At 43.6% G+C, this 27,144-nt stretch overlaps 1 protein-coding gene across 11 annotated transcripts in view; it reads left to right on the plus strand.

Annotated features, from left to right (window-relative positions):
- GNG7 (G protein subunit gamma 7) overlaps positions 1–27,144 on the plus strand; it is a 128,326-nt gene that overhangs the window by 50,933 nt on the left and 50,249 nt on the right. For 7 of the 11 annotated variants that reach the window (XM_073324375.1, XM_073324383.1, XM_073324384.1 and 4 more), the window contains one exon: positions 24,808–24,833. The exons of 2 other annotated variants lie outside the window; for them this stretch is intronic. The gene's annotated coding sequence lies outside the window, so the exon portion shown is untranslated. Of the gene's footprint in view, positions 1–3,008; positions 3,137–24,807; positions 24,834–27,144 lie in introns of those variants that run through there. 2 more of the 11 variants (XM_073324379.1, XM_073324377.1) reach the window with 1 other exon arrangement.

Consider the following 27,144-nt stretch of genomic DNA (forward strand, 5'->3'; position numbering starts at 1 on the left):
GTCCTGCTGCTGGAGCTATGCTCCTAAAAATAGCAGTGTAGACATGGGAGGTGCTTCTTAGGCACGTAGAGAGCCGTGTAGAGTATATACAGTAGGTTCTGCTGTATCTCTACTCGCATAAGCAGGGCCTTAGCATCTAAACAGCTGTTTCCCCTTGCTAGGTGGGTGTACGGTGTCTGTACTCTACATGCTGGAACAGTTGTAGACCTGCTTTTCTATTGTAAGACCTTTCAGGCAGAGACCCATCTTCTGTGTGTGTGTTCTGTGAAGCACTTAGCACAACTGAACACTAATCAAAAATCTGTGTTATGGGGAAATCGGCAGACACAAAACCAGATGCTGGAAGGGTACTGAATTCCAGTGTTAAGGGTGTTTGTATTACACTGTTGGACTCTGTATGGGAAATCCATGCAGTGCATTTATTTGTACGTGGGAATGTTTTCAAAGCTGGCATTTTTCTGGTGGGATCATTGCCTTCTAGAACCTCCCAGAAGTGACGCCTTCCATCAGTCTATCCTTTTAATATGTGCAGGCCATCTACTCACCTCTTCAAATGAGTTTACACCTTTCTGTTTTCACTAGCTTTGGAAAATGGCCCTTCTTTCCCACAGGAAGGTGCTAAATTTGACAGTTCTCTTTTCACTGTAGCCATTTCCCAGCCCCTTACCATCATGAACTTTGCATCTGGAAAATGCATTAATGGGAAAGGGTTTACCCCCAGACTAAAACTAGCATAACCCTTGGCTAAAAGGGCCACTTCCAATCTATGTTATAAACAATCGTCTTTGCAGATTTTGGCTTCGTGTAGCACTTCAGTAGTGGGGTATCTTTAAAATGGTTACCAGTGTGCAGTGTAGACGTACTCTTCTTTTGGCAGTGTGTAGAGTACGTACACTAAACCGCCCCTCTTCCCCTCCACCCCTCCCCAGAAAAGGTGTGTATATATAGCAGTGTAGACACTGAGGCGCTGCTTTGGTGACTAGAGTAAGGACATTCCTAAACCTTGTGGGGATGTACCTCCGTATGGACCACACTCTGCCAAGCAGTGCCTCCCCCCTGCAGTGTAGCATCGTGCTGCAGGGGTCTTTCCCTGCCACAGAGGAAGATTCCTGCAGTGGGGAAAGACTGGCAGCAGGAAAGGTTACATACCGCAGTGTGGAACAACCAGCTTTTCGCTATGGCATGCAGCTACAGGTATCCTACACCCTGTTGTTAGCAGTATGCAGTGTAGACATAGAGTAAAAGACCACCTCCATGGCCTTGTCTACACCACTTTTGAGGGAAATTGCCCATCATTGTGCCCCCACTGCTGCAGTTCCAGTAGCAATGACTAGGGAGGCCTTAAGCAGCCACCAGCATTTAACCACCATACTCACCAGACCTCTTCTGAGCGGGGTTAAATGATGTGCTGGTTATGAACACCTGTGCCTTGGCTATGCTATCACTCCTGACATGCCTTCTGCCAGTGGGGGGGTTGTAACAATGGGAGACTTCAACAAAGAAGTTTAGCATACAATTCTAGAGATCAGGCAGCTAGCAAAGTTGTGATGCAAGAGATTTTATGCGCAGAACTTCTGAAGGAGCAAAACTTTCTACAGTGAGTCTTGAGCTAGCACTCTTCCTTTAATGTGAAGCAACAAACTTTTGCTGCAATGTAAACATTTGGCCAGCGTGGCTTATTTTGTGAATGAGAAACACAAGATTTGACGTGTGCCAAAACATCTGAGTGTAAACCATGAGTCTCCTGGACTCTAAGAATGAATTCCAGGGGTGGAGCCTAATGTCACCACCGGTGGTGAAATGAATTTCTTTTACACCACCTACCGTAACACTCTATGGACTGAAAATACATTCAATGTTTTCAGTTTGAGGGGGAGCAAGTGTCTCCTCACAGTTCTTGCCTGGCTTCTGTTTTAGTTGCCTTTATGGAACATCCTTTCAGGGGAAGAGGATGCATAATTCAGAGAAAATATGGATTCTTTTTGTTAATCTCTGTGCTGTTAATTTGGCCTGTTGGGGTGGAGGGAAGAGAGCGTGTGGGTGGGGGTGGGGGTTTGCCAATTTCAATCATAGATACAACCATCTTGAGGAAGTATGGTTAACTGGCAAACTCTGATTCGATGTACATATATGAACAGGTGTTGAGCAGTCTAAAATTCCAGTGGTCTAGGAAGTGCAGTTGTGGAGGACTCGCCAGCATGATCACATGGCAAGCATTCTTAGAGAATGGGAGATAGAAATAGAAATGTACAGTACAGAACGAATATTGCTCAGTACACACAAACCTTCTGAAACAGAAGATAAACTTCTTATCTAGACATTTATAGGCACATCACTGCAGCTAAGGCCAGCCTCTGGTCTGTGTACTCTAGCCTCCTTACATCTGTCAGGCTAGCTATTGTTACCCTGAATGTGCCAATCGGGCCCTCCTGGTAAGAGCAGCCCCACAGAGCAGAACCTCTATGGCTATGAATTTGTGATTAGCCATTTGGGACATACAGAAAAATAGAATTGTCTAACCCTTTCTCCTCCCTCTTTTTGGTAGTTAAGTGACACCAATCTCTTAAGTGACTCAGTCATAATACCGATGCTCACTGTGCTGTCACTCACTAATTCTGGCTTATGCCCTCTCTTTTCAAGGTGCGGGTGTACAGAGCTGGGCTGGAGGAGCACACACAGATAGGCTTCTCAGGCAGTGGAGTGCTACTCTGAGTTTCTGGCAAGCTTGGGAATTGAAGACGAAATGCTGCCTGTCCTTATGATAGCTGAGAATATGCCACAACTGTCTTGGTTGAAAACTGTTCCACTGTGCAATTATCTTTGCTGTCAGTTTTTCCTAATCAAAGCAAATTTTACCCTGTTTGAACTTCGGCCAGTTGCTTCTGGCTTTAAAATTGGATCCAATGCTAATAGTTAGTTTTCCTTTCAGGTATTAGAGTATCCCTTCACCATGCTTTGGTCCACTGTGTTTAAAAGAAATAAGCTTACTGTTCGGTCTTTCCCACTAGGTAATGCCAGCAGCCTCTTCTCAGTACTCATAAAGTATGACATCTGTTCTCCAGAAATGCACTACTTGAGCTTTGCTTTCCACTGATGTCCCCTTTGTGCTGTCTAGTTCTTTCCTTTTAACAAGGAGGTAAGAAATTTAACAAGTAATAGAACTAATAAGGTTTGTGCATGATACAGTTCAGCTAATGTTATCTTTGTTTTAACCCTCATCCCTCTCTTCCTTTGTTACCTTGTTCTTAGTTTAGAATTACATTGTAAAGGTTCTTTTCAGGGCTTCACTTCTGTTGGAGTGGTATTGCTCTGAGCATGCTTTGTCTTAATACTTGGCAGTTGAATGGGCAGAGGATACCCAGGGATGGAGCTAATCAAGCACAGTAGTTGTCGTCCCCCCCCCCTTTTTAAACTTTTTTTCCTCCAGCTATTTCAGTAGCTAAATTAACATGTTGACAGCACTAAAATGCTAAGTTCATGCTTACAAGATTCTGTCTGCTGCTGGTCCCCATTCTCTGAAGAGTACACACCTGAGCAAAACTTGTAGCACTGAGCATCTCTGTGATTTGCAGAGACTGTCTTAATGCAAAAGAAGCCCATTGAATTTTTTTTTAGCCTGTGGCTTGTAAATAAATAAGCCACAAAGCTCTGTTTGTTGGAAAGATTATCCCTGTCCAGACCCAGAGCCTTGCAATAGTTTGTCTCCTGTCGCTCTTTCCTTTTGGTTCCTCTCCATAACCTTGGGTGCCTTCACCGTGTCTCGTGTCCTTCCAGCGACATTATGTGGTTATTTTCTAGACTGGGGTTTTTTTTTTGGTTTTTTTTTGCATTCAGCATTGCTCTTGGGTCTTTGGGGGTGGAAAATCCTTCGGGTTTTCAAAAAGATGTTCAAGTCTATTCCCATCAGTGGTAACTCTGGGAACTGCAGGTACAAAAGGATTAATGGCAAACAAATATAGTACATGTGCAGTCCCAAGTGGAGCAAAAATATTCGGCATCACAGCCACTGCTGAACAGTTCAGAGCCAGGCCTGTATACATTGGCTGCTGTTCTCAGCTTAGCACCAACAAATAAAGCAAATGGATGGGCTTCCAAGAAGGGCCTGAGAAATGGCTTTCTGCTGTGGCCTGTTGCTTTTGCTGCTGACAAATGAAGTGCTAAGCATGTGACATCTGGATAACCATAGTCCTGTGCCAGTGTGTTCACATCTGCTCACAACCCAGTGGGTGTGAGGGAGAATAAATAAAATTCTTATTTCAACAAGGGCAGGTGCTGTTTTTGCCTTTTAATCAGCCTGAATGTAAGTTAGTTACACTAGTTCTGGTGGCAAGTTCCGAACTTAAGTGCAGCTTTTCTTCTAGTACTGCAAAAAGGCGCAGCTGATGTGTGTCCTCGCTTCCTGAAGGACTCTGAAGGCAGCTTTCCAGGAACCCAGATAGAGCGTGATGTTTGTTATATGCTCTCCAAACGTTGCCCTACTGTCTGCAGATCGGCATGCAAGAAATAGAACTACAGTGTACTGCTGAATGGTCAACTACAAACTAACTTACCTAAAATTTATAGGTCAGGCCTATTGAGGAAGGGGAGAAAATCATTTGCATTTGATTGCATGTTTTGGCACTGGTGTACCAGAAAGTACAAGGTTCTTTTCTGGTACTTGTATGAGTGGGGTGGCGGGGGGGGAGAGAAGAATTCCGATCATTTTGGGTAGGCAGAAGTGGTGCATGATCACCTTTTGGCTTTCCCAATACTGTGCTATGTGCTTTCACTTAAATCAGCCAAACAGATTCAAGGCTGCAAAGTTTTGCTTCTAGGTTTTTAATGTGAGGAGCTAGTGGATCATTAAGGCTGAGCAGCAGTAAGGGACTAGATAAAGCATTTTTGTTCTTGTTCATATAGATGGGCTTGCCTTCATAAATCCAGTCACTGTCTATGCAACAAGACAAGTCCATAGGGTATATTTTGGGAGCAGACTGCTGACCTAATCTGAACACACCTTTGTGTTTCTCAGGCTTGGAGCCAAACTAGCACCTTCCACATAAGGCAGGAGTCAGCTGGAAAGTTGCTTAGCACAGCCCCTTGTTGGGGTAGGCAAGAGTGGCTAATGACACCCAACACCTCATTTGTTCGTTTCTGGTAACGAGTTCCCCACATTGTTAGCAGGGCCATAAATTCGCAGAGGAGCTCAATTTACCAAAATCATGGAGTTATTTTGTAACAGAGAGAGAGATTTATTCTCCTGCCAGAGTCTGCAAAGAGAAATATGCATTAATGTAAGCTCATCGAGGCTGGGATCGTCTGTTGCTCTTTGTTAGACTTAGCACACTGGGGTCCCAATCCTGATGGGGTCTCTAGTTGTTCCCACAATCCAAGTGATAAAGTTTATAATTAGTCTGCTGCTGGGTTTTTTAAGTTTATCCATTTACACTAAGTTAAAGTCTCAGCTGTGCACACTTTCAAACAAGCGGTTAAGTTTCTGGATTTACAGCCCATCTCTCCAGTTAATTGCATGGATGAAAATTGTCCTGACCTTGGTCGGTCTGTCACAAAACTGCAAATCGGCTGTGGACTTCTTTGCATTCCTTGCTGCTGTGGGAGCTATAAAGGTCCTAGGGAGACTGTTTTCAGAGTAGCAGCCGGGTTAGTCTGTATTCGCAAAAAGAAAAGGAGTACTTGTGGCACCTTACAGACTAACAAATTTATTTGAGCATAAGCTTTCGTGAGCTACAGCTCACTTCATTGGATGCAAAGCATAGTCCAGTCCTTTATACACTGCAAGCGCAAACTGGGTTTTATCTATGTCCAAAGCAGTGGTTCTCAACCCGTGGGCTGCATGCGGCCTAGTAAGCGCACAGCATGCTTTTGCATATCTTCCATGCTCCTTGCTACCTTTTTGTTAAGTTTTTGCCCCTTCCCTCATAGAACTCTTCTTTCAGGTATACTCCTTGCAACCCCCAATCAGAATAAATGTTTTAAAACTGTCAGGGCTAAATAAACTAGTGTTCGCAGACTTAGTGAAGTAACTTCCTGCAGTGATGCTATATGTGATCCTTCTTCACTAATCTGTGTATAAGATTTTTTTTGACTATTTCATGAGTAATGTTAATGCTATACAAAATATGGCTTTGCTGTAGAAGCAAAGCTTGTTGGGTTAGCAGTTGCTCATTGTGAACTGCCTGGCTATACTACAGCCCTACTCACAGCGTTGTGTGCCTGCAAAGGAAGACTTCCGTTCTGTCCTTGGTCAGAACACAGTCTGCTCTGCAGCTGTCTCTCTTCTGTACCAAAATAGACACGTTGTACTTCTCATTCAAAGTGGGTCATTCTGTCTGTCTGATTTACTAGAGGGACTCAAACACTTACAGCTCTGGAACATCTCTGGTCAAAAAGACACAGATCTATAAACCACATTAAAAACTGCCTGCACTGTATTGTCCAGTAGCTTAGAGAGGTGGCAGCTTCATTAAGAATCTGAATGTGTAAACACAGCTTGTGGCTGACTTTGATCATGCTAGTAGCCCCATTGAGCAAAATTACATGTGTGCTTAAGTGTTTGTGGGATTAAGCGGTAGGGTTGCTTCCAACTTAATTAAGAGCCACTTTTAAACTGTTTTTAAGAATATGCACGCAATGGCTTTGCACAGACTTAATCTATTTTTGTAAACAGATTTTTGCTAAATTGGTGCAAATTGTATAGAGACAACCTGCTACATTATTCTAGCTAGAAACTTGGACTCCCCATTGCACCTTATACAGTAACAATATTGGACTTTTGTAAGGTACAAATAACACCCCTTGTTCCACCACACACAGGACAAAGTCAGCCCAGTAAGTGTTAGATTAGAAGGCTAATTTTCTGTTACTAGGTCAAGCTTTCAACCTACTGACTCCTCAAAATTGGATGAAAGCCTTTTTTTTTTTTGGTGAGTGTTCTACTTTTCTTAGCTGTTCTGTTTTTACTAGCTGTTCTGTTACGAATAAGTGACTTTTCCTTCCCCTGGAAAAAATCCGGTGGAGCAGTGTTGAGTAGGCTATTTAATATTGCTTAGGAGAAAAAAAGGAAAAGAGAAGAATTTAAATCTTACTTTTTCTGTTCACAATAACTACATGGGCTGAGCTGACAAGAACACAATTTAATGTCAAAGGTATTTCACAGCTTGCATTGCTGATGACCTTTAATTTTTGCTGGTGCTGCTTTAATGCACAGGAGTTTAGGAGTTAATCTGGAACAACTAGAAATTGATGTTTATGTGAAGATTAAAGCCAGTGACATTTACCAGACACTTACTGGAGAAGCTGATTGGGAGTCGATGGAGGTTTGGTTTGGTTTTTGAGCTGCCTCTTTGTTCTGCGGGGTTGCTAATATTCCCAAATGCAGTATGCTTTTATCAGTGGCATCTGTGGTGCACAGCCTCTGACTCATGTGCTCTTTGAGTGAGAATGACACAAGGAGAGCAAAGACAAACAACTCCCTTGGCTCAATGAGCACTCTACAGAGGGGGAAGGAGACAGTGGTCATCTTGGAAGGACCTTTTTAGCAGTACTCTTAATAATTACCACCCTGAAGTGGAGGAATTGTTTTTTCACTCATTTAGATTCTGCAGCCTGTGTGGTAGGGGACGGGAGTTGATGACGACCATCCTGTTCATTGATGGAAAACCCTATGTGGTTGAGGTCCCACTTAGTAGAGGCTGGTAGTTTGCAGAGGGGGAATTGGTCGGAAATTGGCCCAGGGACCTTTCTTTGAATGTTTGTGAAGCATCACATGTTCTTTTCAGCACCCTCTGAAATGTTCTTAGTGTAACTGAGGTTATCCTGTGTGCTCTGTGTCCTTACTTGGCTGATTCTCTCAGCTCAGAATTTTAATGTACCACACTGTAGCAAGTAGCACATCAAACGATTCAGCCCACAGACCATTCCTATTCTTCCAGCAGAGGTACTGACAGAAAGGGGAATACCCCTTTGGCACCAAACTACTTCAGTCAGTGGCACCAGGTCAGGTATAAATAGAAGATACAGATTGCTGATCTCTTAGATACGTTACTTCTGTTAAGAGGCTATAGAGAGTCTCTGCTTCCCAGCCCAATACATCAAAGATTGTCAATCAATTTATTAGCTGAAATTCCTGCAATGCACCTGCCCTGTGCAGTGCCTGTGTATTTTAACAGCATTTTAATTGCCGGATATCAAGTCAGATTCCATAGCAGTGCTATGGCTGGAGGGCTGTATTTCTCAGCTGTGATGCCTTAAGTGCAAGTGTCCTTTCTTTAAGTTGCTAGGACCTGGAGGCAGCTTTTCCATTATTGGGGTGAAGAGGCTTGCACTGGGCAAATGAGCCGCTAAATTACCTTTCAGGTGTATCAGTCCCACCACCCTGCAGTTGAGCTCTGTCTGTTCCAAAGATCAAACTAAAATCAGACCTTTTTGATGTCTGATATCCGAAGGGTGTTAAACCTCGCCTAGAAAATCTAAGCAAGGCTGGACATACTTCTCTGATATGACAAGTTTTGAAGTGTGGGGGTTCTTGAACCACACATCTTAATTACTTGCCTGGTGTCCTCCTTTAAGTGAGATGTATGATATTTTTACTCAAATATATTAATGTGTGGAATAGGCAAAATTTAATTCTGCTGATTCTAATCATGGCTTTACATCCTTGCAATTTGGTTACCCAGTCCTTTTGGTTAAATGTCTCTTCTTCTCCCATCACTTATCATGGTATGGGCGCTCGGAACACCTGACAGCAAAGGCCTGGAGCTGGTGATCTTGACATGTTTATGCTCTTGATGCATTGGAAATCTTCCTAAACATTCAGTTTGGTCTTAAATTGATCTTCTGTTCTACACACTGTGGCATAAATCTGAGACACTCTTCATACCTGTTGAGCAGAGGATTGTTGTTTAGCCTCTGCCAGAAAGTATAATGGCGGTTTGCCTTCTACTTTGAGTGGTAAACACACCAGTATGAGTCCTTAACTGACCCACATTGATGTTCCTCCATTGATGTCATGTATGTAGAGCTCTACAGATTTACACCAGCTGAGGATCTGGTGCATTGATCTTCGAGCTGTGATCTTTCAAAACAGAACACTGTGGAGCCGAAGTTTTCACTTTGGGAGAATTTTTATAGCCAACTTCCACATTGTGGAAATGTGGCCATGTTAAATACAACAGCATTCACAAATGCTGTTCTGCTTTCAGGTAGCTTTTATATTTGGGGGCTAGGAAGAATAGAACAACTTGGAAACAAGTTTTTTAATGCTATGATCTGAGATCTTGGCAAGATAACAGTATGTTACAAAGTCCCAATGCAGTGACTAATTATCCATGAATAAGATTTTATCACTTTGATCATCTCTGCACAGAAATTTTTTATCCAGTCTTCCACCATTGCACTAGCATTTTAATACTGCTCAGATTCCAGACAAATGGTAGAGAATTGCTGAAAATTCTCTGCAGACAGCCACTTTCCAGGTGAGCTCTTGTTGCCAAAGGAGTACAGTGAGTCTGCTGCAACAGTCTGTAGTTAGGCACATGGAGAGTACATCTTTGCCCCTACAGGAACCCATTGTGTTAAATAGCACTTAGGTGGCCAACTTTTGAAACTTAAAAGCCTCCAGAAGAGAATGGGGACAGATAGGGGAGTTTCCATATTGATTCATATTCTGAGCTGAAGTTGAGTATCTGACAGCCTTGTTGCATGTGGGTGGGGAATAAAGCACCAGAAGGGGGGTCTATAGTATGTTTCTGGGAAAGTGAAATATTAATTCTGGTGTTTGCTTAAGGGAGATTTACCCACAGGTGACCCTTCTAGGAATAGATAGCATGAAATCAAGCTATTCAGTTTCACTTTTGAAGATGTTGAATTTCAGTCTCTTTAGAATAGTTTTCTTTTATGAATTGTGGACTTTAATAGAAAGTCTTCTCTAGTCTTGTGGCTGAATATCACGCTGAGCAAGTGAAAACTTCTTTGGAATGTTGAATTCAAGAAATGCATGATGATATGGCTGTTAAACTTAAAAGCCACTAATGTGAAATTAGTTAATATTAGGACTCATATGAGTTAAGAATATACAAGCATTTGTGTGACTTCAGCAGAAGTGAAAACGGGGATTAAGTCTTTACAGTTGAATTGGATTTTCCAATCCATAAACCTGTTTTAGTGTCCATTTGGCTTCTATTCTAAGGCTTTGGGATATGAGAAATGTTCTCAAACCTTGTACCACTTTTCAGTGTCTTTGTTCCTCTGCTTCTGTAGAAGTAAGCAAGATAGTGACCAGTTTAATGTGCCTTAAAAAGGCCCAAGTTTTAAACCTGGGAGGGTGGGGTGAAGGTGGATTTGAAATTTAACTTTGACTAGTCTAATGGTCTGTCTTCACTGCGAAGTTAACCTGAATTATAATTCTGGAGTCCTGTCCTAACACACACACATTCTTCACTCGAGTGGTGCTGCTATTAACTCATGTTGGCTGGCCCATCAGGAGGCTTGGACTAAAAGCTTGAGTTAGCACAAGTCAGCTGCTAACATGACCACTCTGCAGTGTGGACGCAGGCCAGCTCTACTTGAGTGCCGCTAGTTCTCCAGTTCCTTCCAACAATTTCCCCTCTGTGCCCGGAATGTTCACAGTTTATCCCATAATTCACTGGGAAAGATAATTCCTAGAGGGGCTCAGTTTACCGCAGTGCAAAGAACCACTGGATATGCCCTTAGAAGTGTTGGCACCCACACATGAGTGGAAATCACTCCAGGATGGACACTGCAGCCCGAGTGTTGTTCACGGTGTGGGTGCTCTCACTTGAGCTAGGCTAACTCAACTTGAGTTCCTTCTCTTAACTCCAGTTAGCTACACTCTGCCATGAAGACATATCCTAACACATGTTTAAGTCATAGAGTTTAAGGCCAGAAGGGACCACCAGCTCATTGTCTAGTGGGCTGTGCTATATTGGAGGTCAAACGCCAGCCACTACCACACAACACCCAACAGCCAGAATCAGGCCAAACTATTACCAACCTCGGGAGACTAAACCAGACAATCCTCATCTAGAGAAAGCTGTCACTAACATGTTATCTCACGTTCATATCCTAGTCTAGACAAGGCCTTAGTGTTAACTAGAATCCCAGGGCAGCATTCTTTCCCCGCCCATATTCTGTACTAACTCCAGCATGGGACTATTTAGAAAAGCTGGACAAGCACAAGTCCGTGGGGCCGGACGTGCTGCATCGGAGAGTGCTAAAGGAGTTGGCGGATGTGATTGCAGAGCCATTGGCCATTATTGTTGAAAACTCATGGCGATCGGGGGAGGTCCTGGACGACTGGAAAAAGGCTAATGTAGTGCCCATCTTTAAAAAAGAGAAGAAGGATGATCCTGGGAACTACAGGCCAGTCAGCCTCACCTCAGTCCCTTGAAAAATCATGGAGCAGGTCCTCAAGGAATCCATTCTGAAGCACTTAGAGGAGAGGAAAGTGATCAGGAACAGTCAGCATGGATTCACCAAGGGCAAGTCATGCCTGACTAATCTAATTGCCTTCTATGACGAGATAACTGGCTCTGTGGATGAGGGGAAAGCAGTGGATATGTTGTTCCTTGACTTTAGCAAAGCTTTTGACATTGTCTCCCACAGTATCTTGCCAGTAAGTTAAAGTAGTATGGGCTGGATGAATGGACTATAAGGTGGATAGAAAGTTGGCTAGATTGTCGGGCTCAACGGGTAGTGATCAATGACTCCATGTCTAGTTGGCAGCCGGTATCAAGTGGAGTGCCCCAAGGATCGGTCCTTGGGCTGGTTTTGTTCAATATCTTCATAAATGATATGGAGGATGGTATGGATTGCATCCTCAGCAAGGATGCAGATGACACTAAACTGGGAGGAGAGGTAGATACGCTGGAGGGTAGGGATAGGATACAGAGGGCCCTAGACAAATTAGAGGATTGGGCCAAAAGAAATCTGATGAGGTTCAACAAGGACAAGTACAGAGTCCTGCACTTAGGACGGAAGAATCCCATGAACCGCTACAGACTAGGGACCGAATGGCTCAGCAGCAGTTCTGCAGAAAAGGAGCTAGGGGTTACATGAAAGAGAAGCTAGATATGAGTCAACAGTGTGCTCTTCTTGCTAAGAAGGCCAATGGCATTTTGGGATGTATAAGTAGGGGCATTGCCAGTAGATCGAGGGACGTGATCGTTCCCCTCTATTTGACATTGGTGAGGCCTCATCTGGAGTACTGTATCCAGTTTTGGGTCCCACACTACAAGAAGGATGTGGGAAAATTGGAAAGAGTCCAGCGGAGGGCAACAAAAATTATTAGGGGTCTGGAACACATGACTTATGAGGAGAGGCTGAGGGAACTGGGATTGTTTAGTCTGCGAAGAGAAGAATGAGGGGGGATTTGATAGCTGCTTTCAACTACCTGAAAGGGGGGTTCCAAAGAGGATGGGTCTAGACTGTTCTCAGTGGTAGCAGATGACAGAACGAGGAGTAATGGTCTCAAGTTGCAGTGGGGGAGGTTTAGTTTGGATATTAGGAAAAACTTTTTCACTAGGAGGGTGGTGAAACACTGGAATGCGTTACCTAGGGAGGTGGTGGAATCTCCTTCCTTAGATATTTTTAAGGTCAGGCTTGACAAAGCCCTGGCTGGGATGATTTAGTTGGGGATTGGTCCTGCTTTGAGCAGGGGGTTGGACTAGATGACCTCCTGAGGTCCCTTCCAACCCTGATATTCTATGATTCTATGACCTTAACATTGACAAACCATGCGCATGTCGTTAGCAACTCCTGCAAAGTTTCAGCTTTTAAGTGGCTTAGTACATTTTTATGTGCTAAAGATAGGCTTGGTGCGCCTGTGTATTGGCACTTTGTTTTAAAAGGGCTGAGTGCCTAGTCCTTTTGACACCATGCACACTGAACAGCACCGTGTTTATCTGGCTTGGAGGTGAGGGACTAGAGGCCTGAGAAACAGGACGTGCATGTTTCATTCCTCTGCCATTGACTTTCATGAGGCCTTGAGTAACTGGCCTCAGTTTTACCCCTTTGTGAAACAGTGATAATACCTAACCCAATGATGGTACAAGGCTTGATTAAAGCATTGTATATTAGACACTTTGCACTGAGTAGCACCTTAGCCCCAAGCATTCTGAAGGCTTTAAAAAAAAAAAATCGGTCTGTATAAATGCACATCTGAGCCTGCCACAATCTGAGTGTTAATTTCTTACCATTCACCAACAGTAGTCCTTTAATTGGAAAAAAATCTGAAAACAAAGGGAAGGCAGATTTGACTCTGGTTTTTTTTCCACCTTTAACAGTTACTATGGCCACCCTTTGTGTCAATTTTATTTTTACATGCTGGGGAATGGTTCAGTGGAATGTTCCATTTATTTTAATGGTCTGCAGTTGTCAAAGGAATGTGGAACACACTAAGGAAAACAAAGTTGTTGGAGCAGTGAACTCTGCTTCACTTTAGCAGCTCCAGCTATGAAGTGGCATAATTTTTTTTTCCCTACAGTAATTTCATAAGAATAAGAATGACAATAGTGGGTTCAACCAACGGGCCATGTAGTCTAGTATCCTGTTTTCTGACAGTGGCCTGTGCCAGATGCTTCAGAGGGAAGAAACAGAACAGGGCAATTATCGAGTGATCCATTCTCTTATCGCCCAGTCCCAGCTTCTGGCAGTTAGAGGTTTAGGGACCAAGAACATGAGATTGAGTCCCTGACCATCTTGGCTAATAGCTATTGATGGACCTATCCTCTGAACTTATTGAATTATTTTTTGAACCCAGTTATACTTTTGGCCTTTACAGCATCCCTTGGCAATGAGTTCCATGGGTTGATACTGCATTGTGTTAAGAAGGGCTTCCTTATGTTTGTTTTAAACCTGCTGCCTGTTAATTTCATTGGGTGACCCCTGGTTCTTGTGGTATGTGAAGGGGTAAATAACATGTCCTTATTCATTTTCTCCTCACCAGTCATGATTTTATTGACCTCTGTAAAAGTTATTCCCCCCCTTCCCCATCATCTCTTTTTTCCAAGATGTACAGTCCCAGTCTTTTGAATCTCTCCTTATACGGAGGCTGTTCCATTCCCCTCATCATTTTTGTTGCTCTTTGCTGTACTTTTTCCAATTCTAATATGCCCTTTTTTGAGATTGGGTGACCAGAACTGCAAGCAGTATTCAAGGTGTGCGTGTACCATGGATTTGCATAGTGGTGCTATATTTTCTGTCGTTATCTATCCCTTTCCTAATGGCTCCTAACATGATTAGCTTTTTTGACTGCTGCTGTAAATTGAGCAGATGTTTTCAGAGAACTATTCACAGTAACACCAGATCTTTCTGTGTGTGTGTAGTGGGGATTGTTTTCCAATGTGCATTTCTTTGCACTTATCCACATTGAATTTCATCTGCCATTTTGCTGCCCAGTCACCCAGTTTTGTGAGATCCGTTTGTAACTCTTTATAGTCAGCTTTGGCCTTAACTAGCGTGAATAATTTTGCATCATCTGCAAACATTGCCACCTCACTGTTTATCTCCTTTTTTAGATAATTTATGAATTTGTTGAACTACACTGGTCCCAGTATAGATCCTTGGGAGATGCCATTATTTATCTTTCCATTGTGAAAACTGACCATTTATTCCTACCCATTGTTTCCTGTCTTTTAACCCGTTTCTGATCAATGAGAGGACCTTCCCTCTTGTCCCATGGCTGCTCGCTCTCTTAATTAAATGTCTGGACTCTAACATGCTGTGTGGCAGGGGTGGGCAAACTATGGCCTGCAGCCTAGATCCAGCCCCTCAGGGTTTTGGATCTGGCCTGCAGGATTGCCCCCAGTAGTGCTGCAGATCCCGCACTGCTCTCAGAAGTGGCTGGCACCCGCGGCCCGGGGGGGCAGAAGGCTCTGTGCTTTGCCCTTGCCTCCAGGCACCACCCCCCGCAGCTCCCATTGGCTGGGAACGGGTAACTGCAGCCAATGGGAGCTTCAGGGGAGGTACCTGGAGGTGTGGCAAGGGCAGTGCGCGGAGCCCTGTGGCTCCTCACCCCACCACACCAGGGCTGTGCAGAGATGTGGTTCTGGCCGCTTCCCAGAGCAGGATGGGGGCAGGCAAGCAGGGAGCCTGCCCTGGCCCCGGTGCGTGCCGCTGCCACCCCAGAGCCGCTTTAGGTAAGCGGTGCCAGGCTGGATCCCAAACCCCTCCTGCACCCCACTCCCCAACTCCCTGCCCTAAGCCCCCTGCCTGCACCTCGCACCCCAATCCCCTGCCTTGAGCTCTCTGCCACACTCTGCATCCCAACCTCCTTCCCTGAGCCCCCTCATACACCCTTCACCCCTCCTCTGCCCCAATCCCTTGCCCTAAGCCCATTCCTGCACACCTCACTCCCTCCCGCACCCCAACCCCCTACCCTGGCCTTGCATACAATTTCCCCACCCAGATGTTGCCCTTGGCCCAAAAAGGTTGCCCGCCCCTGTTGTAGACCATTTGGAAGCCCAGAGCTTCATGCAGTGCTTGGTTTTGCTTGGATGATTTTTGGCAACGGTGTGAGGAGATCTTCAGCTTCTATCAGATTTTTTTTTTAGCTTTGATTCACTCTGCCAGCAAGTGTATCGTATAAAGCTGAGTGTTTAGTCTTGCAGCAGAATATCTTTACTGCTGGTCTGCAGTTCTGAGCCACGGAGGTGTGGGTTTAAATATGCATCTTATTTTACTGTTGCAGTACAGGTCCTAAATTTCCCCCAATTTTAGTTGGCATCAGATCTTGACTTGTTTTTGGTGAGGAGTACAGAAGCGTTCTTCTGTTCTCAGTGATGATTCACTTCTTGCAGGTTTAAAGTACGCCCCATTTGAAGTGAGATACCTACCTCTAAAGTGACTTTTAAATAACTTTTTGTTTTTGTTTAATCTGCTGAGTTTGGGAGAGGGTGCCTGGGTCTAGTTCTGATTTTAGAGGGAGTGTGTGTATGGGGGAGGCATTGACAGGGTCCCCCCAGTAAAACCAAACCTGGACTCAGCTGTCCATTGCTACATTTCAGTGACTCAGTTTAGTTGTAGTATTTAAACAATCACTGCTGCTGCATGGTTTGCCATGAACTCCCCGTTGAAGCCTCCTCTGCACTATGTTTTTTCTGTTAAATCATGTTTTGAATTGACCTCTCAGCCAGTGGGTTGCTGATCTTTCAGTCATCTAGCCCCAGGCATCCCACTGGAATGGGGTTAGCTGATGCTTTCTGTCTTTTTCATAGCATGACAGAAAATAGTGTAGAACTGGACTTAAGGGAAGGTGTCTGCTTGCTTCTGGCTCCGAACAGTGCGTTGTGCCTTATTATGCTGTAACCAAATGAACTTTTATTTTTAACAAATCCTCTTTTAGAGACTAACAGAATCCTCACCCAGCCTCTAAATTTGGCATTGACTTGACTTACACATGGCACACTACCTCGCTTTTCTGACTATTCGAGCACTTGATGAGGCATTAATAAGCTTCAAACTCCTACTCTGACATTTCAGAAAATGAGATTTCTGCTGCATCGGAGTAGTCAGGGACTGAGCTGACTGACACTGATTCATCTGGTACTAATGGGTGTTTATTTGCAAATGGTGTGTATTTTCCCACAAGGTTCAGCTGTAGAACAATCCACAGCATAAAATGAGCTTGCAGGAGCATTGAGTCAGAAATCCTGCTATTCAGCTGTCCCCCTCGAACAGATCTTCAACAGGAGAAGCAATGCACTACAACTGGAGGCCACTTTAGATGTCACATGGCTCCTCCTGATTGCCCAGCTCAACATCCACTGCTTCCTAGCTATCTCACTGTGCTATGGTCTTGTGCCCAGTCTTGATCCCAGTCTGTCTCGTGCCCAAGCTTGTGATGCTACAGATGGACTAGCTTGTGGTATTTTTAAGTGTGGGGGATTGTGTAATTAGTCACTCTTGCAGAATCTGTAAACTAATGAGGCCAAAGAATGCACAATGCATAATGCTCTCTGAGCATTTGTAAGCAGCAAATTTGCTACTGTCAAAATTCTTTACAAATTACTAGCCATCACCTGTACCTCTCAGTAGCTAATGTTATGGGCAAGCACCCTAGAAATAGCTGCAGATGTTACCATAATTGGAGCAACTAGTATTCTACAGAGCCCTTGTATATGCTGGGAATTTTAGCCATAGCTTCTTCTGGGGCAAACCCTTGGTGTAGAAAAGCTAAGATGCTGTAGGCCACAATTTGCCTCAGAGGCAGTTTACCCCTACTTGAAACTGACATAAGCTTACTCTGGTGCTAATAAGTGGTTTATAGCCTCTCTATGGCCATGTCTACACTACCCGCCGGATTGGCAGGTAGTGATCAATCTATTGGCGATCGATTTATTGCGTCTAGTGTAGACGCGATAAATCAATCCGCACTCGCTCTGCCGTCGACTCCAGAACTCCACCACGGCGAGAGGTGGAAGCGGAGTCGACGGGGGAGCGGCAGCTGTTGATCCCACGCCGCGAGGACGTGAAGTAAGGGATTTTAAGTCGATCTAAGATACGTCGACTTCAGCTACGCTATTCTCGTAGCTGAAGTTGCGTATCTTAGATCGATCCCCCCCCCCCCCCCGTAGACCAGGCCTACATAAGAGAGCTGTACCAGTGTAAACCCAACTGTTGCTGTCCTTCACTGAGTGTAACAAAGGTAAATCCCCAGTATAGATAAGGCTGGAATTTCTGATCTTTTATTTGCCTAGAATTACTGAATGGGAAGAGGAGGGGGAGGTGCTCAAGCCTTTTTAATATAGTAACTTCTCTGCAGCTGGTGGTCTGGTGCATTTAGAATCTCTTTAAAGTATGGTTGAAAGGAGGCAGTTGGTGCATAGGGCACCTTTAGTCTAAATATCTGTTACAAGTGACAATTTGTTTTTGCAGAAAACTGAAGAGGAGGATTAAAAGCAGCCTTGTTAACCCTTCCAGGCTGGCCATTGAACTGTTGGCCTGGAACTAGTAGTAACTTCCCATGTTAGATGCCTTGAACTCTTTCGGGAGTTGAGCTGTGGATCTGATAATTGTGCTCAAAACCAATGTTCAAACCCAGAATATTTCTATGGGGAATGAAACATAGCTCACTTTTTCTTAGGAGGTTATGGAAGGATCTTCCTTCTTGTAGTGTGGCAAGGGGAAACTGACCTTGCACAGAGGGAGCTTCAGGGGCTGTTTCGCCCATTAGTGGCAAAATTGAAGGATGTTTACATTTGATGACAAAACACTAGGGGTCAGAACAGACACATCTCATTACTACTGATTTTTGTAACTTGCCTTGTATTTCTGGCTAGGGCTTCCTTCCTTCTTGACAAATAAAAACACCAATATTCCTATCATTGGAGTTTAACCATTATTCCAGATTGAAAATTTTGTTTGCTGTGAGGCCATTATTCTCTTCCTACCATGCTGGGGAGCAGTTTCCTAGTGACCTGATCATCTGCCTTCATATTGTCAGTTCCATTCCATGGAAGCTGCTTGTCCGTTGTTAGAGCAATTACATTCTCCAGCAGAGAATTAGTTTTACTTCATTTACTTTAATGCTGGGCTGCTACGCACTTAATGTCTGTGGAATATTGAAATCCCTTGTGTGAGCATGGTGAAGGAGGGGGGTGAATGGATGCATGCACTAAATATATTTTGATTGTGTTTTAAGTCTTCAGTGACTAATCCCACCTGGCTTCTCATCCTAGCTTTCTGCGTCTCCTTTTACCTTTTCTACAAGCTAGTTGTGTAAGAGAAAGGAATGATATCTGGGGCATTCACATTACATCCCCTCCATCGCAATTACCCACACTTTAAATTACAGCACGTGTTTCTATCCTAAATTAGGTGTTGACACAATGTGGAAGCAGGGAGGAGCTACAGCATCCTGCTGCGTTATCTGTCATCCCAGGCAAAGAATTTAACTAATCTTAAACGATTCCCTGAAAGATCATCAGTGTGTCTGAGTAATACTTAAACTTAATTGAAGGTTACCCCTTGCTGTGACCTATTCTGTTCTTTCAGGTAAAACCCTTTTGCTCTTTTAATCCAGAATTACCCTAAACTACCATACGCATAGCATCCTTTTTCTCCTTTTAACCTTTCTCCTCCACCCTGCTTGTAATTGTAATTAAAATCATTGGATGAGCCCAAAGGCCTGATCCTGTGAGATGCCAAGTACCCTCCTCCCACACTGACCTTAGCGGGAGTTGAAGGCACTCAGTGCCCCCACAGGATTTTGCCTCAAGTTTGGATGCTGAACCCTATAGTTCATAACCCACAACAGTTACAGCACTTTGTAAATGGTCAGAATACAGCATTCCCTGAAAAGACTTAAGTAGCTTTTTGTATGAACTTGCTCCTTCAGGATTCTGAGATCTGAATGAGTCTGATTTAAGAGAATAGCTTCATGGATTAAGATTAGATTTTCAAAGGCACCTAGTGGATTTAGAAGCACGTCCCAGTGGATTTTTTTAAATCTTCCCCTCAGCTCTGCCACGCACTTGTTGTCTGCGGGTATATTAAATATGAATCTCAGATGATGTATTTTCTTATTTCTCTGAACCTTTTGCTGCAAAAACAAAACCTCACGTGCAGTGGAGAGAGGTTTGTACACAGGGCACTGATTCCTCCAGGCCGGGGGAGTAGGCAGTGCGACTCACTAGCCTCAACTGCTCAGCTGACAAATGTAGGCAAAGTTTGACAAACAGCCCACTCTGAGTGGAATGTGTGGCAGTTTTACTCTGAAGTTGAACAGGATGGTGACTTTATAGAGGGGGTGGATAAAGTGGGAGGGTGGAGGAAGGGAGCAAGACACTGAAGACTTATGCATGTTCTTCCTGATGGTTTTTAGCCCTAGAAATACTTAATGTCAAAATAGCTGTCAGCCACCTCCAATGCACCTATATACAGGATCTTTTCAAAACACACAGTCTGCCCCTTTGCTGACCCTTTGTTTTAATTTTAATGTTGCAGACATTGGACGTTCAAGGTATAATCTAGTTAAGACTCAAATTGAGGTGAAATGTGAATGCCCATTTTTGCATCCAGTCTCAAATTGCAGTGTTATGATTGGTTCCTGTGCACTTACTTACTTTTTTTTTAAATGATGGCTCCTTTGTGTATTGTTGCTTCTGCAAGCTGCTGACCATAATCTCCACTCGGTACCGACAAGACGGCGCACCCCTAAGCTTTCACACATTCATAATTATTCTTATTTTGAAAAGATGGCTGTTCTCCAGAGACTGTTATGACTTTGTGACGGAGCAAATAACCACGGAGGCTGCCCTGCTTTTATCTCTAAATATAAAGGAATCCTTTCTTTCTGAGATGAACTACTGCTGCTAACAACTGTGCACTTCTCATTCTGGCATTCTATAAGCATGTCAGATATTATTAATCATGGTTACAGTAGTGCCTATGGATCAAGCATGATCAGGGCCAGCTTGTGCTAGGTACTGGGTAGAGCAATACACAGTCTCTACCCTGAAGAGCTCACTGTCTAAAGCTGTTTAAAAACACATGTTGAAGAGACCAGCTGATACTGCATTGTCTTCTCTAAACCAGTTCTAGTTAAAACAAGTGCAATCTGAATCTTATGAATAAACTTTCTTCAGTAGGACATTGCTAAGATTAGCCTGTTTGCAGGGTCCAAAATGTTTTATAAGCAGATACTTTCCCTAAACAGATGTCTCTTTAATCACTAAACATCAACGACCCACCCTACAGCAATAAACTACTGTGCAGCCAATAGAGAGGAAATTGTTTTAGTACAGTTTCCAATTACTATAGAAACAAAGTTCTTTGTTTTGAACTGTGGTAGGAAAAATACCTTAAATGTCCCTAAATTAAATTCAAGCTTTCTCTACTCTGGGGACTATTTTCAGAACTAATTATGCTATTTGTGCTGTAGATACCAACACTGATTCTAGCTTACTCTTGGGAACAAAACAGTGGCATAGCAGAGTCCATGTGCTTTTGGAGTTAAGCAATTCTGTTGTCAAGATCACATTTTTTTAATGTAAGGGATCTGTTGCATGAAACCAGTGGCCACACAGACAGACTAAAGTCATCTGTATGTTCACAGCAAAACTCCTTGAACGGATGTAAATAACTTGTGAATTTCTCAGTAATAATCTCTTATGGCACCATTTAGCAACCTCAGATTTTCTGGCCTATTGAAAAAAACGCCACTAACAAGTCAACATGGTCCATACTCTGGAATCGGATACATCGGATACGGGTACCTGTGGCAAATTAAGGTGCAGCAGTATTCTGAGTGGTGACACACTGCTTGTCTGAGTGGTTGCTCTTTCTCCTGCTGTTCTTCTTCATTTTCCCAGGATGAATAAGAAAAAAGTCTGTCCTGGAATGACTCAGTGTAAGTCATTACTGCATTATGACACTAGTGGGGTGAACTTTAGATCTGCGTCCACGAGGCTATCCCCAGACTCATTCTGGAGATCAGAAAGGGTTAAAAGAGAGGGAGGAAATGAGACTTAACTCCTGTTTTAACTAATTATTGAAATTTGAGGCACTGAGAATCAGTTTTCTGAGTAAAACATGATTGCTAGAAATTGCACTTCTGGTTTAGTTAAATCCTGTCTTTTTTGTATGCTTAAATTAAGTTCTGCAGACAGTCGGGAGCCAGTTGCAAAACAAGTCTCTAACAGGTAGTTAATGTCCTATAGTAAAATGAAATTGTATGGAAAAGCTTGGTGTTAAATCAAGTATTTATGCTGTAAATGTACTGCTCTGGCTTGCTCAGTTTGAATAGAAATAGTCACCTGTGAGTACAAGTTGGAGAAATCTCTGGTGGGGGACAGACCAGCATGAGGACCAAAATCATCCTGCCTAATTTTAACACACTAAACCAGGAGTCTCAACAAAGTTGCCACTGTATTGTGTAGACGCAGAAGGAGATGTGGGATTTGTTGTATCTTTTGTTCAGTGGCCACCCCTTGGGGGTCTCAAAGTGGAATTTAGAAGAACCTGTACGTAATGATAACTTGCAGTGTGTTCAATGTCTGTTTAACTTAGCATGTGACAGTTCAGTCCTTTGCAGTGTTACCTTTTTATTTAACCTTACAAACACACTGGTTTGCCTTATTACTCGTGTGTGTAAGTGTGTGAGTCAGTTTTGTCCTTTCACTCAAGTGAAAAGTGGTGCTTTGCTTTTGCTCTTCCTCCTCCTCCTCCTCCTCCTCCTCGCTGAGCCTATAGAACTGAGGACAAGAACAGTAAACTGAACTCACTGTGTGGGTAGTGATATACTGTAGGAGGGTTCCCCAACCCCAGAGCCTCAGCAGTGATGCAGCCCACTGACGTAGTTTTTCCTGCATCAGAGTGACTGTTGCCTAGGTGCCTCACTGAGCCTGCCTTTTTTTGTTTTAATGTTCAAGTACAGAGCTGTGAAAAGCCCACATGCTTTTTTACACTCTAAAGCAGTGTTGGCTAAATGCCTGAAAAACATTCTCTAGCAGTTGTGGGAAAAATTCCATTAATTTTTACAAATCTTTTTGTTCCCCCCTCCACCCTTCTCTTCAGAGATTTACAGTAGTTCTCCAGAGAACTGAAACCTCATCTCACTGGCAGAGGCTGAGCAATCTTGATCAACTAACTTCAGTGCTACAAATTAACTTTGACACTGAACCACACAGAAATTAAACATATATCTGGCTGTTTTTACCTATTGTAATACATTTTCCTCATCTCCAACCACTCTCAACTAGCTGAATTGTTGAAGGTGTATCCTCAAGAAATGAACAGGTGCTCTTCCTTGAAACTGGACTGCAGAGGGTTTTAAAATATTGAGTACTAGCACATGTACCTGACACTGCTGGCTGTGTTTCTCATATGCTTGTGCATCAGGTTTTAAGATGTAAGCTGCAATAGGGTGGGTGGGATTATAGTGTCAAAATTATTTTGAAGTTCCTGAGAAAATGCTGGACTGTCCATATCTTGTATTCTTGTAACAGCCGGTATTGATTGTATTTTCCATCAGCTGTAAGAACAGAGTTCATTACACTAGTTGAAATCAACTTGGCAGATGGCAGTAGTACTTCAGTTGTAAAAATGCACTGGTAACTTTTTGCATTGTAATTTGCTCTCCCGGATAAAAAAATTCCATAGCCAATGATCATGCTCATTTGTCTTGGAGTATTACAAAGCTAGGTGAATTCTGGGGAAGTTCGTGCCTTCCTCAGCAATTTACCCAACACTGGTTGCTCTTAGACACTGTTGTAGTAGATAGACCATTGGTTGTCTTCAGTTTGTCACTTTAGCAACACTGTGACAATTGCAAAATTCTGTTCCATGCGATAGAAACCTGTCTGTTTTGCTCTTCTTTTTTAACAAGTTAAATTAGAACTTCAAATTTCAAGAGTGCAAATTGGGGATTAAAGGGACATGGCCAGGTCAAATTTGGTCTCAAACTTTTTTCTTTTGAAATTAGGTGGGGTTTTTTTGCAAAGCCTACAGCCAATAGAAATCTTTCCATAACATGTTTTATATTGAAAAGGTTTTTTAAGTGACACTTGTGCCGCGTGTACGACCTAAACTTTATAGAATTCAGCTAGTGCATGAGACTGTGCAGCTCAGATGAAACTGACCAGTCAGTTAGATTTTCCTAATTTAAAAAAGAGACTGGTAAAAATGATGGAAAGATAAATTAGATACTTTAATGTAAGATGCACATATAAGGATGTACGAGAATGCATGGGTTATTAAACTTGCTCCTGCACCTACTGAACCTGTAGCAGGATGGCAAGCTAAGGTTTTCTGACATAAGTTCATAAGGTTCAGTAATACAGGTGTGTTTCTGACATGTATTTTGTGTAAATGATTTGAGTAAACGGGTAAAATTCCATTAAACCCTTCTAAGGCCACCCTTTTCCTAGGTCATGACAAGTGAGCTGATCGTGGGACATGAATTTCCTGTTGCCCTCATTGCCCCCATTACTCTCTGTGATAAAACAGCATGCCAGAAAATCAGGTGGTTTCCTGTCACTTGTTCCGTTTTCGGTTAATTTGCTTGATAGGGAGGTTATGGTTTTCCAGCTTTCAGCTTGCTTCAGGTCCTCTGCTCCTCCTTTTTTAACACTAGAGCCCAAAGTTGGAAGTACACAAAGCTTTTTAGCTTGTAAAGGTATCTGACACAGTCAATGTTGACAAGTGGAAATTTCTGGTTTAAAAGTTTTGCTTAGAAGTTATAGTACAGTCTCATTAAGCATCTTTAATGCCATGCAAAGCCAACCTGATTTTGCTTAAATATCTTACTCGGAGCTGTGGGTAAATAAACTTGATTCATTCTTCTCCCCCTTGTGTTTTTAAAACTATGAAGCAGAATACATTTTTAAAAAGACTGACTCCTTAAAGAATGCTGGTTATGTGAAAAATGTACAGTACTACAGAGCCATGCTGGTGACGTCCTTTATCTGCCCCCTTATCCCTGCCAACATGGAGTGCCTCAGGCATAGGCCCTGCTGTATGCCCAAATACCTTCTTGCCCTTGGATGTCTCATTGCGGCCTTCAGCTTTGGTCATCACTTCTATCATTTTGACTTTCAGCCCCTGGCTAGAAAGTGATTTACTGAATGCTGTACAACTGAAGTGACCCTTCTTCATGGAAGTTTTAGTTTGTGTCATCAGATACCATTAGGCTTCTATAACCTCAGGGACTTCCAGTATCTGATGTTGCAGACTGCAACATTTTGCAACATTCTGAGTTCCATTGTGAAGGGTGTAAGTGCGCACTAGATGCTAACAAGTGTTATCTTGAAATGATCACGCAGAACTAATGTCCAATGTTTTTTCTTTCAGGAATAATCCAGGAACAGTGAGGAAAGGTATGTGCACACTGGCCATTTTGAGCCCTTTTCTTAAAAACTATGTAACTAAAATTGGCATGCCATTCCATGGCATACAGCTCTGTCTGATAGGAATGGTTTCTGGTCTGTAGTACTGCTCAGCATTAACAACTCTGATAGTTCAAACAGAACTGAACCTTAAACTGACCATATCATTAGACCTATAGGACAAGGCTTCGCTGAATTGGTCTGTGCCCCATACACAGCTCTCTTCAAAAGAGGTCTTGAAAGGACTATTCTTAACAAGCAGAGCAGGTTACTGCTGAGTGGTTCTGCCTCACATGTAAACTGCATGGATCAGCTATTTTCCTCCTCCTGCAACAGGAAAGGGAGGCAGCTCACTGGCGCCCTGCTCTTGCTTGTGGCACATAATGTACATTGTGGGCCTGTGTCTAAATTTATTTGGCTCATATTTTATATTGCAGGGTATCTGCTTTCCTCTTATCTCCCTTCACATCCATAGCACCCCGGATGTGGCACTTCTGAGCCTTTATGACCAAGCTGTCTCTTATCTCCTTTCTGTCAAGTTACCTTTGTGGTTATGCCTGCTGAATTGCAAAAGATCCATATTGCACAAAATCTCTTATTGGCCACAGGCTGGCTAAATTCTTGTAGAAATCTTTAGAATTCATTAGGTTGCAGTAAGAAGTTGAGCAGGATGAGCAGTGCACACTGAAATAGCTTTTTTAGATCTTGCCAAATTCCCAGACATTGCAGTACATGCCAGAAAGCATAAATATAAGTAGTAGTGTGTCCTTGCCTGAAATACTGTGTGGGTATCTGATCTCCCTGCCTCAAAAAGAATACAGAAGAGCCTTAGGGTTGAATAAGAAGAATGATTAGAGGCATGGGAAAGCTCCATATGAAAAGAGAAGACTGGGATTCGGTGGGGGTAGTACACGATAGGTATACAAAATGAAGAAACGTAGAAAGTGCAAATAGGGGCTCCTAATTATCCTCTCCCACAAATTCACAAACAAGGAGATGTTCAAGAATGCTGAATGACCACAAACTTAAAACGAATGAAAGGAACTCCTTTTCTACACCACGCACTTCACCTGAAGAACTTGCTGCCCCTGGCTGTCACTGAAGCCAAGAGCATAGTACAGGGGAGGGCAAACTATGGCCCACAGGCCGGATCTGGCTCATCAGGGCTTTCAATCCGGCCTGTGGGATTGCCAGCCCTATGGTGCAGTGGGGCTAAGGCAGGCTCCCTGCCTGCCCTGGCCCCATGCCACTCCCGGAAGTGGCCAGCACCACGTCCCTGTGGCCCCTGGGGGGGTGGGGGCAGAGGGCTCAATGCACTGCCCTCACCTGCAGGCACCGCCCCCCCCCCCTGCAGTTCCCATTGGCTGGGAACGGGCAACTGCGGTCAATGGGAGCTTCAGGCGTGGTACCCACAGGTGAGGGCAGCGTGCGGCAGAGCCGCTTGCCCCACCCCAAGGAGCCACTGCCAGACATGCTGGCCACTTCCGGGAGCAGTACAGGATCAGGGCAGGTAGGGAACCTGCCTTAGCCCTGCTGTGCACCTCTGCCACCCCGGAGCTGCTCGAGGTAAGCGGCGCCAGGCCACACCCCAACCCCCTGCCCTGAGCCCCCTCCTGCACCCTGCACTCCCTCCCATACCCAAGCCCCTGCCCCAGCCCTACATTCATGGCCCTGCATATAATTTACCCACCCAAATGTGGCCTTCAGGCCAAGAAGTTTGCCCATCCATGGCATAGTAGATTCAGAAAAAGATCTGATGAAAAGAACATATGCAGTCCCTTTGGAAAAAGGAAAAGAGATTTCAGAAAGGATAAATACACTCTTGTGTGTCAGCTCTTAAACCAATATTAAATTACAAGGATCAGTAAGAAACCTTCCCGCCCCGCGCCGCAAAAGCAGGTTATAAATCTTTCTTCCCTTCTACTTCTGAAGCACTGAAACATCTGGTACTGATAATTTTTATTTGATAAGCCACTAGCTTGCTGTGTATGGCAGTTTCCGTAGTTCTGTGTTCCACAGGCCATCGTGTAATTATGACGGGAAAGGCAGGTGGTGTAAGCCAGTGCTCTGTAGTACATGCGGTCCACACTGTGGAAGAATTTGAGTCCCTGTCCTAGGTGTCTTTGGAAGGTGGCACTAAGTTTAAAGTGCTCTACATACCAGAACTCTGACTCCTATTAGTGAAACCTAAAAACATCCTTGTCTTCCATTAGCAAACCAACCAACGTGAAAACACAAGCACTTCTCTTGCTCGGACTCTGTCATTAACACTGTAAGCATGCTAGCATACAGCATTCTCTGT

Source organism: Lepidochelys kempii, chromosome 25 (assembly GCF_965140265.1).
Source record: "Lepidochelys kempii isolate rLepKem1 chromosome 25, rLepKem1.hap2, whole genome shotgun sequence".
Classification (NCBI taxonomy): domain Eukaryota; kingdom Metazoa; phylum Chordata; order Testudines; family Cheloniidae; genus Lepidochelys; species Lepidochelys kempii.